Source organism: Triturus cristatus, chromosome 8, assembly GCF_964204655.1.
Source record: "Triturus cristatus chromosome 8, aTriCri1.1, whole genome shotgun sequence".
Lineage (NCBI taxonomy): Eukaryota > Metazoa > Chordata > Amphibia > Caudata > Salamandridae > Triturus > Triturus cristatus.
The window spans coordinates 141,014,157-141,028,765 of NC_140591.1; the positions used below are offsets into that span (position 1 = coordinate 141,014,157).

Here is a 14,609-nt window from a genome sequence, read left to right on the forward strand (position 1 = left end):
GCTATATTGATTGTTCTGAAGAGGTGCATTAATCCCAGTAACTACAAACCTTCACTGCACTAATCGACCATTAGAAACATGTACATTCTTTTTAGTTCTGACAAAGTTTATTTGTTACTGTTTGCGCCTTTGACTCGAACGCCATAGTTCCCGGTAGCGTTCTAGAAACCACGAGGGGCATATGGATAAGACAAATTGACAGAATGAAAATTAAAACAGATAAGAATAGAGGTGCTTTTGAAATTAGCAGGGTTTAAATGATGAATGTTATGTTTTGTTGAATTTGTGGCAATGCCTCTTTAAATTGTAAAAAGAAAAAAATGCAAGCCAAAACAAAAGCAAGAAGTGATGCACAGTGAATCCACACCCCTTGTGTGAAAGACTTCCTGAATTAAATTCGCAGGGTTTGGTCAGCGGCGCTCCAAAATCCTAGGCCGAGAAGCGTGTCGGTGGGGTCGGGTAGGGAGGGGCAGCGGGAAGGGGCACGGCTGCACTTCTCCTGACGGCCCGCGGTGGGAGTCTGGCTCCAAGGGTCTGCTCTCGGAGCTGCGAGAGCGTGAGCTCTTTCCTCGCCGTTACTGCACTCCAGGCGGCAGCTGCGAAGGGTTATGTGAGGACAGTGTCTGGGGCCGCTGCTGCTGCTGCTGCTGCCGCCGCCGCTGCACGGGCTGCCGCTTCAGCTCTGTCAGATCCTGCTTCATGGGGACTCCTCTGAAGCCGAGGCGGGCGGCCACCTAGCAATGCGGCCCCTCTTCAAGAGAATGCAATTGTACGTCCTTCGCACCGGTAAGACGGATTTTATACCTCTTCTTACTCCCGACAGCACCTTCCCGTTTAACCCCTTCGACATTCAAAGGCACGTTCAAAACATAACCGCCTATCGGGCTGCTGATTTCCAAACCGCTGCGCGTGAGCAAACTTCTTTCATAATTTATTTTCGTTTTTATTCCAAAACAAGTCTGATGTGTGCGGAGACTGTGAAAAGTTGTTTTTTTTGAGATGTTGTGCTTTCGACGGGATCAAATATTCAGACGTCCTTGAAAAACAAAAACGTGAACAGCAATCCATTAATTGTAGCGCGGCGGTTATCTTACAGTAAAATAGAAAATGTCAAATAGTCGTGCATTGTGTTTGGAGCTCCCGTTGAAAGGATAAGCGATGCGTTAATAAATTCTGTATGAAGAGGGGTTTAAATCTTTTATGGTAAAAATCTTGTGAAGTGCGACCGAACTTGATGTTGGGTGGCTTGTTAACCAGAATTCGGTAGGTCTATCTATCTAGATAGTAAAATTGTTTTTAATATTATGACATACTCTTGTGAGAAGACAAAATCTTCTCATGGAACTTGTTTAACTGAATTTTCGTTCATATATGTGTTTGTATGTGTGTATATATATATATATATGTGTGTGTGTGTGTGTGTGTGTGTGTGTATATATATATATATTATATATATATATTTTCGAAGCATGTTGGAGCAGTGCACGTTTTCTATCAAAGATTTGCATCTGTACTTCAGAAACCCACTGTGTTTAACTGTTCTGCCCTCTTCGAAAAATAAAATGTTATTTTTAGAACGTGAGTAAGTGTTGGCTAACAGTAAACTTTACAGATTAAAACATAAATGAACAGGCTCAATAAAGTCTCCATTTCATTTGTTGAAGACTTTGTGAAATATTTTTCTGTGATAAAGTGAAGTTAGCTTGTCTGAAGACATCTTTATTGTGGGCATGTGTACACGCGGTATCCCCACTCTGGGGTCCTCGTTTACCGGGCATCTGACACGTTTTCCACCACTCTGCTTTATATTTCTACCTTCTCTCCCTTTGTTTACACAGAGTCTCGCCTTTAACACCTTACCGATGTTTTGACACTGACCCTCCTTGATCACAAAAAGTAGGTTCTGAGACCATATACCTGCAAACGGTATCTAAACTGGATATGCACCGAAAAAATGATATTTTAGTTCTACAGAGTTTTTATTCCATTCTATGCACTGTTGCTGTGGAAAACTTTTCTACATCACTTTGTTGGCGGAGGCCGAGTTTCAGTGTTTAACTTTGCTTATATTTGAGATATTTAAACCACGTGTCGTAGTATTTTTAAGGTATATACGTAATAGAGATTAAAAATATACACTATGGAATGAAGGAACACTAGGTGGATGTATTTTTGACGCGTGGTCTGTGTCATATGGGTACTAAAACTAATTATTTTATTTGCATGTCGTGAGCATCTCGTTTTTTCCTAAATACTGAGGTACAGTAACATCTTTGTTTTGGTACAAACACTGGCATTGCAGCCTACTTTACAGTGCATTAACAAAAAAAAAGGTGAAAAGTCTTGGTGGTACAGTGTGGGCATGCGCTGTCCTGTGTAAAACCCAGGTTTAGGGAATAATCTCCCCCCTAGTTTTTATAGCACATAATGATCATCTAATGCCTCCCTTCCTTCTGCCCACGTCACAAGTCGAACCCCCCTTGAAACCAACAATGCTTGCATGACCAAAGACACCTTGAATTCTAGCTTTCTGGGTCACGATATTAATTATTCGGAAATTCCTTCTAATGGTTTTACATGATTATTGCAGAATATTTAACGTACGTATTAAAAAGTAATCCAAAGTGTCCTGAACAAGATATACCCACGTTGAGACCATTTTTATCCCGTGAGAAACTCCACACGTTAAGTTTTTAGACACAGTCTCTTCCAGGAGGCAGTACATACATTTTATAGCACCAGGAGGATTATTTTAGATAACTCTTGTAACTCGTCCGACTGGTGCATTCACTTCAGGGCGGTTGTTGGTACGAAGGTGAGAGGTGAACAAAATCCCATAGCATCCACTTATGTTTTCCTGCTTCGGAGACATATTTAACAAAAACGCCATTCAATTTGGAGCAGTTATTAGCAATCGTTATCCGACGACCGCTCTGTATTATGCCTTTTATATCATGTTACGTGATTTACGTGCAGTTGTGAGGCCTGGTTGGGACTGGATTACAGAAAGCAGAATATAATGGGGAGGGGTTAGCAACATGTAATTGTAACAGTGCTGCAGTTTTTACATGTCACCTACTTACATTCTGAGTCACACGGGTATTATGCGATTTGTCCGAAATAAAACAACTTTGTGTTTGCGTTCAACTGCTGAAGCCCAGACTTGGGAAAATAAAAAATGGTGGCATGCCATTCAACAACTAAACAGGATCGATAGAAATAGGAACACCATGTGTCTCAAGGCCTTGATTGATTGGTCTACACCTTCATTCACACATTACGGTCATCGCTTGTTCTGTGAGGGAAAGGTGGTGTTCATGACAGAGATCACAGGTGTCCCTATTGAGAAAAACATGAAATTATGTGTAGTGGGAATTTGAGCTAAGAGATCCCAGCGAAATGCCTGAAAACATTATGCATCCTTGGCAAGATTGTAGCCAGGCTTCGAGGGGAGTGTGCCCCCACTGAGATAGAAATGTGGAAAAAGGATATGGGCTGGTGTATGCTGGTTAAAAAAATATGTTTATGAAGGGAGGTGGGCCCACAAAAATTGGAGAAAGTTGGGGGATGAGGGTGGTATTCAGAGATATACTGTGAGATCTCAGCCATTGGTAATGACTCGGGATGCATTCAAGTCCATATTTTTAGGCCCACCGTACCATCCCAGAATTAGGCCCAGCCCTATGCAAATCAGCCTTGGTCCTGATGCAATAGGAACAGACCAGTCTGAACATCCAGGTCAGGTCTTCTCTAAGCTGGAACATAAGTAACCCCAGACTGGTTTCTACCTAGTAAGGTCTCGTCAGTAAGTTATAGCTTTATACCTGTAGCACAATGAGAACGGGACTCATGACTGATTATACTTCTTATACATACTTTGGGCATACTCCTAGGGGCCATACTCCACTGAGGACAAAAAATAAATAAATTACGTCAATGACTCGGCTACTAAAACAAAACCCCTGGTCCATCCTTATATCGATAACCAAAATGACTATAATATAATAATTAGTCAATAAGTAATTTGACTCGTTGCCTCGGTCTGTAAGGTAATGAGGATCCATTAATTTGCATTTTAATTTAATAGTTAAAAACTTTTTTTTTTTATAAAAAAAGAACTGTCACTAGAGAAAAATGTATATCCACGTCAGCTACTTCTCCAAAATATGATGTATGCAAAAATTGTGGCTCCTCTTCCGATTCCTATTAAACAATGCTACAATACAAACACTGGTCTTAACAAATGGTTAGGGGTTGAACAGATCCATCCTCTAAAACTCATAGGGGATGTGTGAGCCAGAATATACTCTGGAAACCACTAGTGGCCATCAATAATTTGATTTTACTTGTTTAAACAACGACCCTTTGCCTAGGAACCGTGATTAGCAACAAATCTCAACTCTGCACACAATGTCTCTATTGTGGCGTGCCCAATTTTGAGCTTTCCTGGCTTCCACATGAAGTACAACTTTAGGGAATAATCTCCCCCCTAGTTTTTATAGCACAAAATGATCATCTAATGCCTCCCTTCCTTCTGCCCACGTCACAAGTCGAACCCCCCTTGAAACCAACAATGCTTGCATGACCAAAGACACCTTGAATTCTAGCTTTCTGGGTCACGATATTAATTATTCGGAAATTCCTTCTAATGGTTTTACAAGATTATTGCAGAATATTTAACGTATTAAAAAGTAATCCAAAGTGTCCTGAACAAGATATACCCACGTTGACGCCATTTTGATCCCGTGAGAAACTCCACACGTTAAGTTTTTAGACACAGTCTCTTCCAGGAGGCAGTACATACATTTTATAGCACCAGGAGGATTATTTTAGATAACTCTTGTAACTCGTCCGACTGGTGCATTCACTTCAGGGCGGTTGTTGGTACGAAGGTGAGAGGTGAACTAAATCCCATAGCATCCACTTATGTTTTCCTGCTTCGGAGACATATTTAACAAAAACGCCATTCAATTTGGAGCAGTTATTAGCAATCGTTATCCGACGACCGCTCTGTATTATGCCTTTTATATCATGTTACGTGATTTACGTGCAGTTGTGAGGCCTGGCTGGGACTGGATTACAGAAAGCAGAATATAATGGGGAGGGGTTAGCAACATGTAATTGTAACAGTGCTGCAGTTTTTACATGTCACCTACTTACATTCTGAGTCACACGGGTATTATGCGATTTGTCCGAAATAAAACAACTTTGTGTTTGCGTTCAGCTGCTGAAGCCCAGACTTGGGAAAATAAAAAATGGTGGCATGCCATTCAACAACTAAACAGGATCGATAGAAATAGGAACACCATGGTGCCAATTACGATCCTGGAAAAACCGGGTACGAACCGTCGGTCGGAGTGTCTTCTCCGTCCGACTCGTACCCGGTTGTAAAACTTTACAAACATGGAAATACGATTCGCACGGAAACACCATTTCCGTACGAATCGTAAAAAACACCGACCGACGAAAATATACATACAAATGTGATCCGGGAATGCTCCGACGTGACGTCGGAACGCTTTCAGGCAGCGTTTCACGACCCAGGAAGTACGATTCGAACCGACAGCAGTCCGGACGGCAATATTTTCACGGCACCCAAAAAGTGCCGGAAAAGCGAAGTACGCCGCGAAACGACCAGAGTAGGGGGCCCGGTACGCGCCATACCTCCCCCCCCAGCCCCCGTGAGTACGCGCCGAAACCCCCCGTGTATGTACACCCGTGTACGAGTCGAACCCCCGTGTATGTACACCCGTGTACGAGTCGAACCCCCCGTGTATGTACACCCGTGTATGAGTCGAACCCCCCTGTGTATGTACACCCGTGTACGAGTCGAACCCCCCGTGTATGTACACCCGTGTACATACGAGTCGAACCCCCCGTGTATGTACACCCGTGTACGTACAAGTCGAACCCCCGTGTATGTACACCAGTGTACGTACGAGTCGAACCCCCCCGTGTGTACGTACGAGTCGAACCCCCGTGTATGTACACCCGTGTACGTACGAGTCGAACCCCCCTGTGTATGTACACCCGTGTACGTACGAGTCGAACCCCCCGTGTATGTACACCCGTGTACGAGTCGAACCCCCCTGTGTATGTACACCCGTGTACGAGTCGAACCCCTCGTGTATGTACACCCGTGTACGTACGAGTCGAACCCCCACCCGTGTATGTACGGTGCGTACCCCCAGCGTACATACAAGGGTGGGGGTTCGACTCGTACGTACACGGGTGTACATACACGGGGGGTTCGACTCATACACGGGTGTACATACACTGGGGTTCGACCCGTACACGGGTGTACATACACGGGGGTTCGACTCTTACACGGGTGTACATACACGGTGGGTTCGACTCGTACGTACACGGGTGTACATACACGGGGGTGTTCGACTCGTACACGGGTGTACATACACGGGGGGTTCGGCGCGTACTCACGGGGGCTGGAGGGGGTTCGGCGCGTATGCGGGCACATGTCTCCATGGTTGCTATGGAAGTTCGGTCCGTACGGTGCATTTTCCATACGGTTGTGACATCGGACGCACGGGATGGATCGTACTTGCGCGCTCGGACTTCACTTTTCACATTTGTACGTAAAATCGTCCGGGGATGTGTCGGACACTTTTTCCGACCCAAGGACGTGTGGGGAAATTTTCCGAATGCGATTCGTATGGTCTTTTTCCCATCCGAATCGTACTTGGCAGTTTGTACGCTACTTGTACGATTCGTACGGTAAAAAGACCGGATACGAGTCGTACGGGGAATTTTTTTCCAGGATCGTAATCGGCACCCATGTGTCTCAAGGCCTTGATTGATTGGTCTACACCTTCATTCACACATTACGGTCATCGCTTGTTCTGTGAGGGAAAGGTGGTGTTCATGACACAGATCACAGGTGTCCCTATTGAGAAAAACATGAAATTATGTGTAGTGGGAATTTGAGCTAAGAGATCCCAGCGAAATGCCTGAAAACATTATGCATCCTTGGCAAGATTGTAGCCAGGCTTCGAGGGGAGTGTGCCCCCACTGAGATAGAAATGTGGAAAAAGGATATGGGCTGGTATATGCTGGTTAAAAAAATATGTTTATGAAGGGAGGTGGGCCCACAAAAATTTGAGAAAGTTGGGGGATGAGGGTGGTATTCAGAGATATACTGTGAGATCTCAGCCATTGGTAATGACTCGGGATGCATTCAAGTCCATATTTTTAGGCCCACCGTACCATCCCAGAATTAGGCCCAGCCCTATGCAAATCAGCCTTGGTCCTGATGCAATAGGAACAGACCAGTCTGAACATCCAGGTCAGGTCTTCTCTAAGCTGGAACATAAGTAACCCCAGACTGGTTTCTACCTAGTAAGTTCTCGTCAGTAAGTTATAGCTTTATACCTGTAGCAAAATGAGAACGGGACTCATGACTGATTATACTTCTTATACATACTTTGGGCATACTCCTAGGGGCCATACTCCACTGAGGACAAAAAATAAATAAATTACGTCAAGGACAACAAATGGTTAGGGGTTTGACAGATCCATCCTCTAAAACTCATAGGGGATGTGTGAGCCAGAATATACTCTGGAAACCACTAGTGGCCATCAATAATTTGATTTTACTTGTTTAAACAAGGACCCTTTGCCTAGGAACCGTGATTAGCAACAAATCTCAACTCTGCACACAATGTCTCTATTGTGGCGTGCCCAATTTTGAGCTTTCCTGGCTTCCACATGAAGTACAACTTCCTTTGTTTAAAATGCATGGTCCTTGCCCAACTCTAGCCCTTCATAGGTCTCCTCCTTTAGAGCTTCAGGGGACTGCCATTGTGCACTTACTTATGAAAAGGGTACCGGAAGTCAACGTTTTTAAGCCCAGATGAAAACTGCCCATGTCCAATTGCAACTGGAAATCGTACCCAATAGCCAATTCTTTACTCTGGCAGCCATAACCTGCAATAATGTCCAGCAGTACTCAGAATCTGTGTATTCCCAGGTAGAAAGAGCTTTATTCTCCTTTAGGCACCAATCTTCACTGCTTGAATTCACACCAGTAGTTTGTAGGTGCACCTTTCAGTGTCCTGTTATACCACTTGTAAAAATTGGACAGCTAGTGTTCATTAGAACCTCTTGTGCCGTTTCAGGAGTTGAGCTGTCTCTGAAGTTGCTTCAATTCCAAAATAATGAGTGTTATATTGGTATACCACTCTTAAAGGAGTAAATGCTCAAGTGATATCCATTATGATGGCCTCTCTCGTTGCCATACCTAGCTGGTGTCAATTACTTGGTGACCAACCAGAAGCACCAGGACCTCTTGTCATTGCCTGTAGTATGAACCCAGGTCCCCCTTCTACCTGATTTTTCTTGGATTTGGGGATCTTGGACTCTATCTGTCTTCCTCCACCAAACAGTGCTTGATTTGTATGTCACTGCAGTCATCCCCATGCCATAGCGCTAAAAAAGTGAGTCTTACATAGCAATTTGAATCTCTGGTTCACAGTCTGTTTGACGTGAACTCGGGATACAAATGTATTTATGATTCTATCATTGTTGTGTTATATCAGTGAAATCAACCAACTATTATTATGCTATCAGTCATGTCTTGTTATTGTTCATGTGCTCTAGTAAAAATTGAATTGCTGCTCAGGAAGGAAACTATTGTTGTCTGCTATGAATTTTGTTTTTGTGCTGTGAATTTTACCCATCCAAATCTCCTTTCATGTCAGTCAAAGACCTTTCTATTTTCCACCTCCTTGTGGTGGACAAAACACACAACATTTGGATGCACTCCTTCCCCAGTCTCAAAAAGGTATTGAGTGTATTGGTAAATGACAGATTACACTTAGAAGTCTCTGAGACTGACCACATACGGACAATTGATGAATCTCCTAAGAGGGTGACGAGCAATAGTGATACAGTGTGGATGTCAAGGCATCAGGTAATAAGGGAGTTGAATGAGGATCTACACTTTGGAGCATTAGAGTGATCATGAAGTACGCACACAGAGAAGCTTCCACAAGATCCATTTGAGTAGCTAAAAGATGCTTTTTAGAGAAACACATTGTTTTAGTTTTTAGGATCGTCTAGCCATGAATGAGTATACACAGAGTGAACATGATCAGGCCAGTGAAGCATCGAGGGTGACATAAAGGACACTGGCTCTACCTCTGAGGATACGGACTCTAAGACACAATAGAGTCAGTTGTTTAAACTGAAAAGCTCTCACAAACGGACAGCATTAGGCCTCACGGCCAGGCCCCTACAGCAGCTGGGTGACAGTGAATTGGATGATACTATATTTGATCTGGAGGTGAACCTCCATCCCCTTATTCGGAATGTTCCTTAAGCATGAGTGACTAGGTATGTCAAGAACCGACTTCCCGAGCCTCCCGATAAGCTGATTCACATAGGTTACAAGCAGAGTGCCCAAGCCCAGACAATGAAGACCGAGTAACTATAACACTAAAGTGGACCCTGTAGTGTTTACATTCATTTAAATATACACCAAAATCCCTAGGAGAGCCATAGCCTGGGCCGAACGCCTGTCAGGATAAAGTGCTGGACTTACCAGGACCATTCACATTACTTCTCAAATGGCAGAGGAGGGGAAGGAGTATGATGAACATACCCAGGAATCCTAGCAGGGTTGGTGCTGATGGCAATTTGTCTTATATGCAGCACCGACTGCTGAAAGCAATAAAGGATTGCTGCCTAAAATGTACCCGGGACTTGCTCAAAAGAGATAAAGCAGTGGCTTAGGGTCTTCTTTTTTAGGGGCTGATTTATCATAAATATGTCAAAGTTGCTGAGGACTTACATACCCAAAAATAAAGCTCTATCATCTTTGTCGACTGTGTTTCTTTCAGGAGAGTTTTTTTGTAGACTGGGTGAGGCGGGGGGATGCTTGCCCAGCAGGAATTTCCATTTTTCTCATGTAGCACCATGCAGAGGCTCCAATGTTCAGTGGCAGCATCTCAGAAACTTGAGCCTGTTTTCACCAGTATGAGCATGAAGAGGTTACAGACGAAGCTGAAGAGGAACATCAAGAGGCACTGGTGGAAGGGAAACCCTTGCAGGTGAGTGAAACCGCACAGGCAAATGGGCACATAGGTGAGAGGATTGGATTGGTTCTAAACAAGTGGGACAAGATCTTTCAAGATACTTGTGTGTTGCAGGCTGTTCAGGGATTAAGGTTGCAGCTATACAGAATTCCCAGGAGCATAATTTTCCTAATAAAAAAGAAGGGTTTAAAAGAGATGAAGCTGGTGATAAAGTTGTTGAGAGTCAATTAATGAATTTTGTACCCCCAGTTGAAGGTAGAGACTGATGGCCCTGCTGTTGAAAGAAGATATGAGTGAGAATCTGGAACTCAGGGACAGCTCTCTGTCAGTTCCAATTTAGGAGCCACACTGATTGTTTCGGGAGTTCACATAGCTAGGGCAAGGTTTGAAGTAGCCAGTGTGCTGTTTCAGCTCTCATTAGTCCCATGGCGTTTTATTTACCTGCTTAAGCCTATGGCGATGGGTTTGAGAGGGATCAGTGTCTGGGTGATTATTTATGTAGACAATATTATTTTTATGGCTCACAAGTGACAGTCTGTTGGCAGCGGTGATGAATATTATCCATGGGTTAGGATTCGTCATAAATTGGTTAAAGACTGTAGAGACCCACTGTTGGAAACCGGGCAACCGGGTTAGCAGTCACCAGGTTCCCAGCACAATGGTAGCTTGGCTCGAGCGGTTGGGGGTCAGGCACCGTGTTAAGCGTACGTCACACCCTCACAATAACCATGCGTTCATCCGTTCCAAAAACGACACTACACCGTAAAAACTATGGAAGTCAAGATGAAAATATATATGTCTTTATCTTATTTTCTCTTAGTTGCAGGCTTCACATCATAAATACAATACAATAGGATTTTCCTTCAAAAGAGCAGGTCAAATAAACAATACTACTTCGAGGTTTCAACAAATAGGTTCAGGTCATAGTTAAGCAAGGAATAAATAGAGGTGCAATAAATACAGATAGCAAATAAATACAGTCAGACAATAAATACAGTGTAAGAATACATTAGTGGAAGACAATAAATAAAGCACCTTCAATAAATAAGGTAAAGCAATCAATGACAGTTACAGATCAGATCACTTTCATGAGGTAACTTGGTCTTACTTTGCCCATATACAGCTTGTGGTCATTTGGGTGGCATGGGGGTGTCCCACCTAGATTGGTCAAGGCTGGGGCTTAAGCTGAGGCAGAATGAGGATAACCTAATGATCTGGCCCTCCAAACTACACAGCCCCTCACAGATGTCACTGCACCAGTCTCAGTTCACCCCTGGCACTCCCAGGCTGGTTCTAACACCCCTCTAGCCCCTAGAATCGTCTTTTAGGGCTCCACGGGGCCTTAGACGCCCCCTCTACCACTTACTGTCCCTTCCTCGACGATCGGCTCCGCTCGGCGCCGTGTCGACGCCGTGAGGCGGCTCCGGATCGATGTCGCTGGGCGGCCTCGACTCGATGTCGCTGGGCGGACTCGACTCGATGTCGCGGGGCGGCCTCAACTCGATGTCGCTGGGCGGCCTCGGTTCGATGTCACCACTATCGGCTCCGCTTGGCGCTGTGTCGACGCCGTGAGGCAGCTCCGGATCGATGTCGCTGGGCGGCCTCGGTTCGATGTCACCACTATCTGCTCCGCTTGGCGCCGTGTCGACGCCGTGAGGCAGCTCCGGATCGATGTCGCTGGGCGGCCTCGGTTCGATGTCGCCTTCCGGCGTCGCAGGGACACGGTCTCCCCGCTTCCGGGTGTCTCCGGAGTGCGATCTCCACTCCCGACCTCCGGCGCGCTTCACCTCAGTTTCCGGCGACTCCGGTGGGCGGACTTCACTCCCCCGTCGACGCCTCACCTCGACCTCAGGTGACTCCCTACTCGACCTCCGGCGCCTCTCCACGACCTCCGTCGGCGCCCTCACTCGACCTCTGACGGCTCCGGGTACGACGTCTGCTTTCTGTCAGCGCCGCTTCTCTACCTCAGGCACCAGGACTCCAGGCTTCTCGACGTCAGGACTTCAGGAGGACACAGTGAACAGGTCAGGAGCTTGCTGTTCTTCCTCTTTAAGGCCTGTTCCAAATGTTCAGATCCTTAAGATGGTTCTTCTGGTCTTGGTCCCACACAGGGCTTTAGGCTGGGCTTGGTCAGTAGGGACTAGCATCAAGGGTGGGTTTCTGGACCCCACTCCAAGCACTGGTTTCCACCCCTGCTGCCTTACTCCGACCTCCTTCTATCTCTGTCCTCTCTCCTCTCCAGTCAGATGCCAACTGCTTCTCTAAGATGGCCTCCCAACATTCTAAAACTGCCTCCCACTATCCCAGGATTCTAGAATGTTCCAGAAGGTTCTAGAAACCTCCAGTGAGTTCTGGTTATGTCACAGGTGACAATGGGTGGCCACCATTTTGTGTCTCAGGCCCTCAGACAGAAGTTCCAGGGGTAGGGAAAATGGCTCCCTGACCCTGCATCAACACTAACAAGTCTGGTGGTTCCCAAAAAGGAACAATTATAACAGGGTTTGAGGCAGAAGTGGGACAAAATAAATAATGATGAGGAGGAACCACCCAAAGGGCTGACAGGTCTAACACCCACACTCAGAGAATGGAGGTCTCTGGGTTCACAATAGACACTATACATGCTATAAGTGTTTCAGATTCTGAGCAAGAAAGTGCACACCATTAAGAATGAATGTCGTGTGCTACTAGCAAAGGACAATATTTCCCTGAAGTGATTGGCAAAAGTATTGGGTTTCCTATCCTTCTTCCTGCCCATCTTTCGGAGACCACTCCATCATAGGGTTTTCCAGAGGTTGAAGATTCAGCACCTCAGGCGAGAGGGAGCATATTGGGGAGGAGGGGAGATTCTGCAAGATGGAGAACATGGAAGAGATGACAATGCCCATCAGCTTTCTGAAACGGCTATCCAGTTCCTCTGAAGTGAAGTACATAGTACAGGACAAGGTGCAATGCTGCATTCTTCTCAAAATGGACAATGTTTCAGCAGTGAGATATTTGAACCACTTTGGGGAAACTAGGTCCAAGCTACTAGCAAAGCTGGTGAATGATTTGAAGAACTACTACCTAGAACATTAGAATTCAGGAGTGGAAGAATACCAGGCTGAAGCCACAAGGTGGCATTCCTACTTTGAAGTAAACACCAGGGATTACATACTGTATCTGTATGTGGGTGCTGGCTGCGAGATGTCTGGGGAGATTGCTAGACTGACCTGTTTGGAAATATTTATTCACTAAAAACCCAATGTGTATACATCTCAATCTATGAAAATCTAAGCTTTCTGTATCTACATCTGAACCAGTGGATTTTCCGCAGGTGTGCTTTACCCTTTTTTCATTAATCATCTTTTTTTCTTTTTGCACTTTGAATATTTATTCGAGATGTAATGCTAACTACTCACTTCCCATAGGACTAATTTGACTAAACCGCCTTTTTAACATACATACAGTACCAAATAAATAAGTTAAGATGCTGCGAACAACTCAACTTAGCTTTCATGCAGACCAATTCAGAAAAGAGTTAATTTCTCAAAACCCAGTTAGTTTTGGCTTCCAATTGACAAAAGCATTCTATCTTGCTGGCTAACGCACAATGCTTCCTTCCTCAACAGAATGCCCCAAATCAGAATGTTCAAACATTTTTTAAAATAAGAACGTATTGTGGAAATCGAAAATAATTGCTGTTAGCATGAGCTGAAGCCATCTTGGTTGTGGTGTCCATTTTGTTAGCCATGTCATTCTTCCGTCTTCACTGTTGCTTGCCTTTCTATTCTGCTTGAGTCATCAGCTTTAGTTAACTCCTTCTATTCTAAGCTCAAGCAATGTATGAGCTCAGAGAGGCCTGTAGCTACTAGAATGCACCTGTTTGAGAATGTAACTGTCCATCATGTAAGCAGTTCTGTTTCCCCTCCCACTTTGCTGACTAAGTGATTTCCCATTTGACCATGTTTGTTGGTAGTTATTCTTGTGTAGGCCTGTACCTTCTATTTGTAACTACATGCTTACTCTGCAACAAACACAGTATATAAACACCATGGTCTGTGTATTCAAGCCACTACCTCCTGCAACACTTGAGGGTGTTGTATGTACGTGGTCTCACTCATGAGTGAATAAACTTGTTATTTAGAATTCCAGCTTCAGTGCCAGTCTCTTCTTTGTTGGTTTAAGGACCCATGGACAGATAAGGGTGATCCCCTGTACCGGTGGGCCCCTAAAAAGGGTAATTTTCACAGTTTGGCGCCCAATGTGGGGCTCATCGGAGACGCGACCGCCCGAAGGAGTGGTCTTGATGGAGGAATGGAATATTGCTGAGGAGGTACCCTGCATGAGGAGACCCTTGTCTTTGTAGACCAAAGTGACTTTTCCAGTTTTCCTGATCTGACCCTCTGGGTGGTGGCCGGTCCCGACTGAAATTTCCTTTGGCTCACGTTTTTGCAGTGACCATTAGTTCAACCAAAGAGATTGGCAGTTGGAGGCTGGAGACTTTTGTTTGGTAAGGTCGCTGAAGGGGCACTCTTGATTTTGGATTTGCTTGGCCAAGATTCTGGTTTTGTTTGTTTGTTT

At 44.9% G+C, this 14,609-nt stretch overlaps 1 long non-coding RNA gene across 1 annotated transcript in view; it reads left to right on the plus strand.

Moving 5' to 3' along the window:
- The first annotated feature begins 582 nt into the window (after positions 1-582).
- Positions 583-14,609, plus strand: part of LOC146801694 (uncharacterized) — a 985,270-nt gene continuing 971,243 nt past the window's right edge. Inside the window, exon 1 of the long non-coding RNA XR_014967644.1 lies at positions 583-786. This is a non-coding gene — a long non-coding RNA (uncharacterized LOC146801694). The remainder of the gene's footprint in view (positions 787-14,609) is intronic.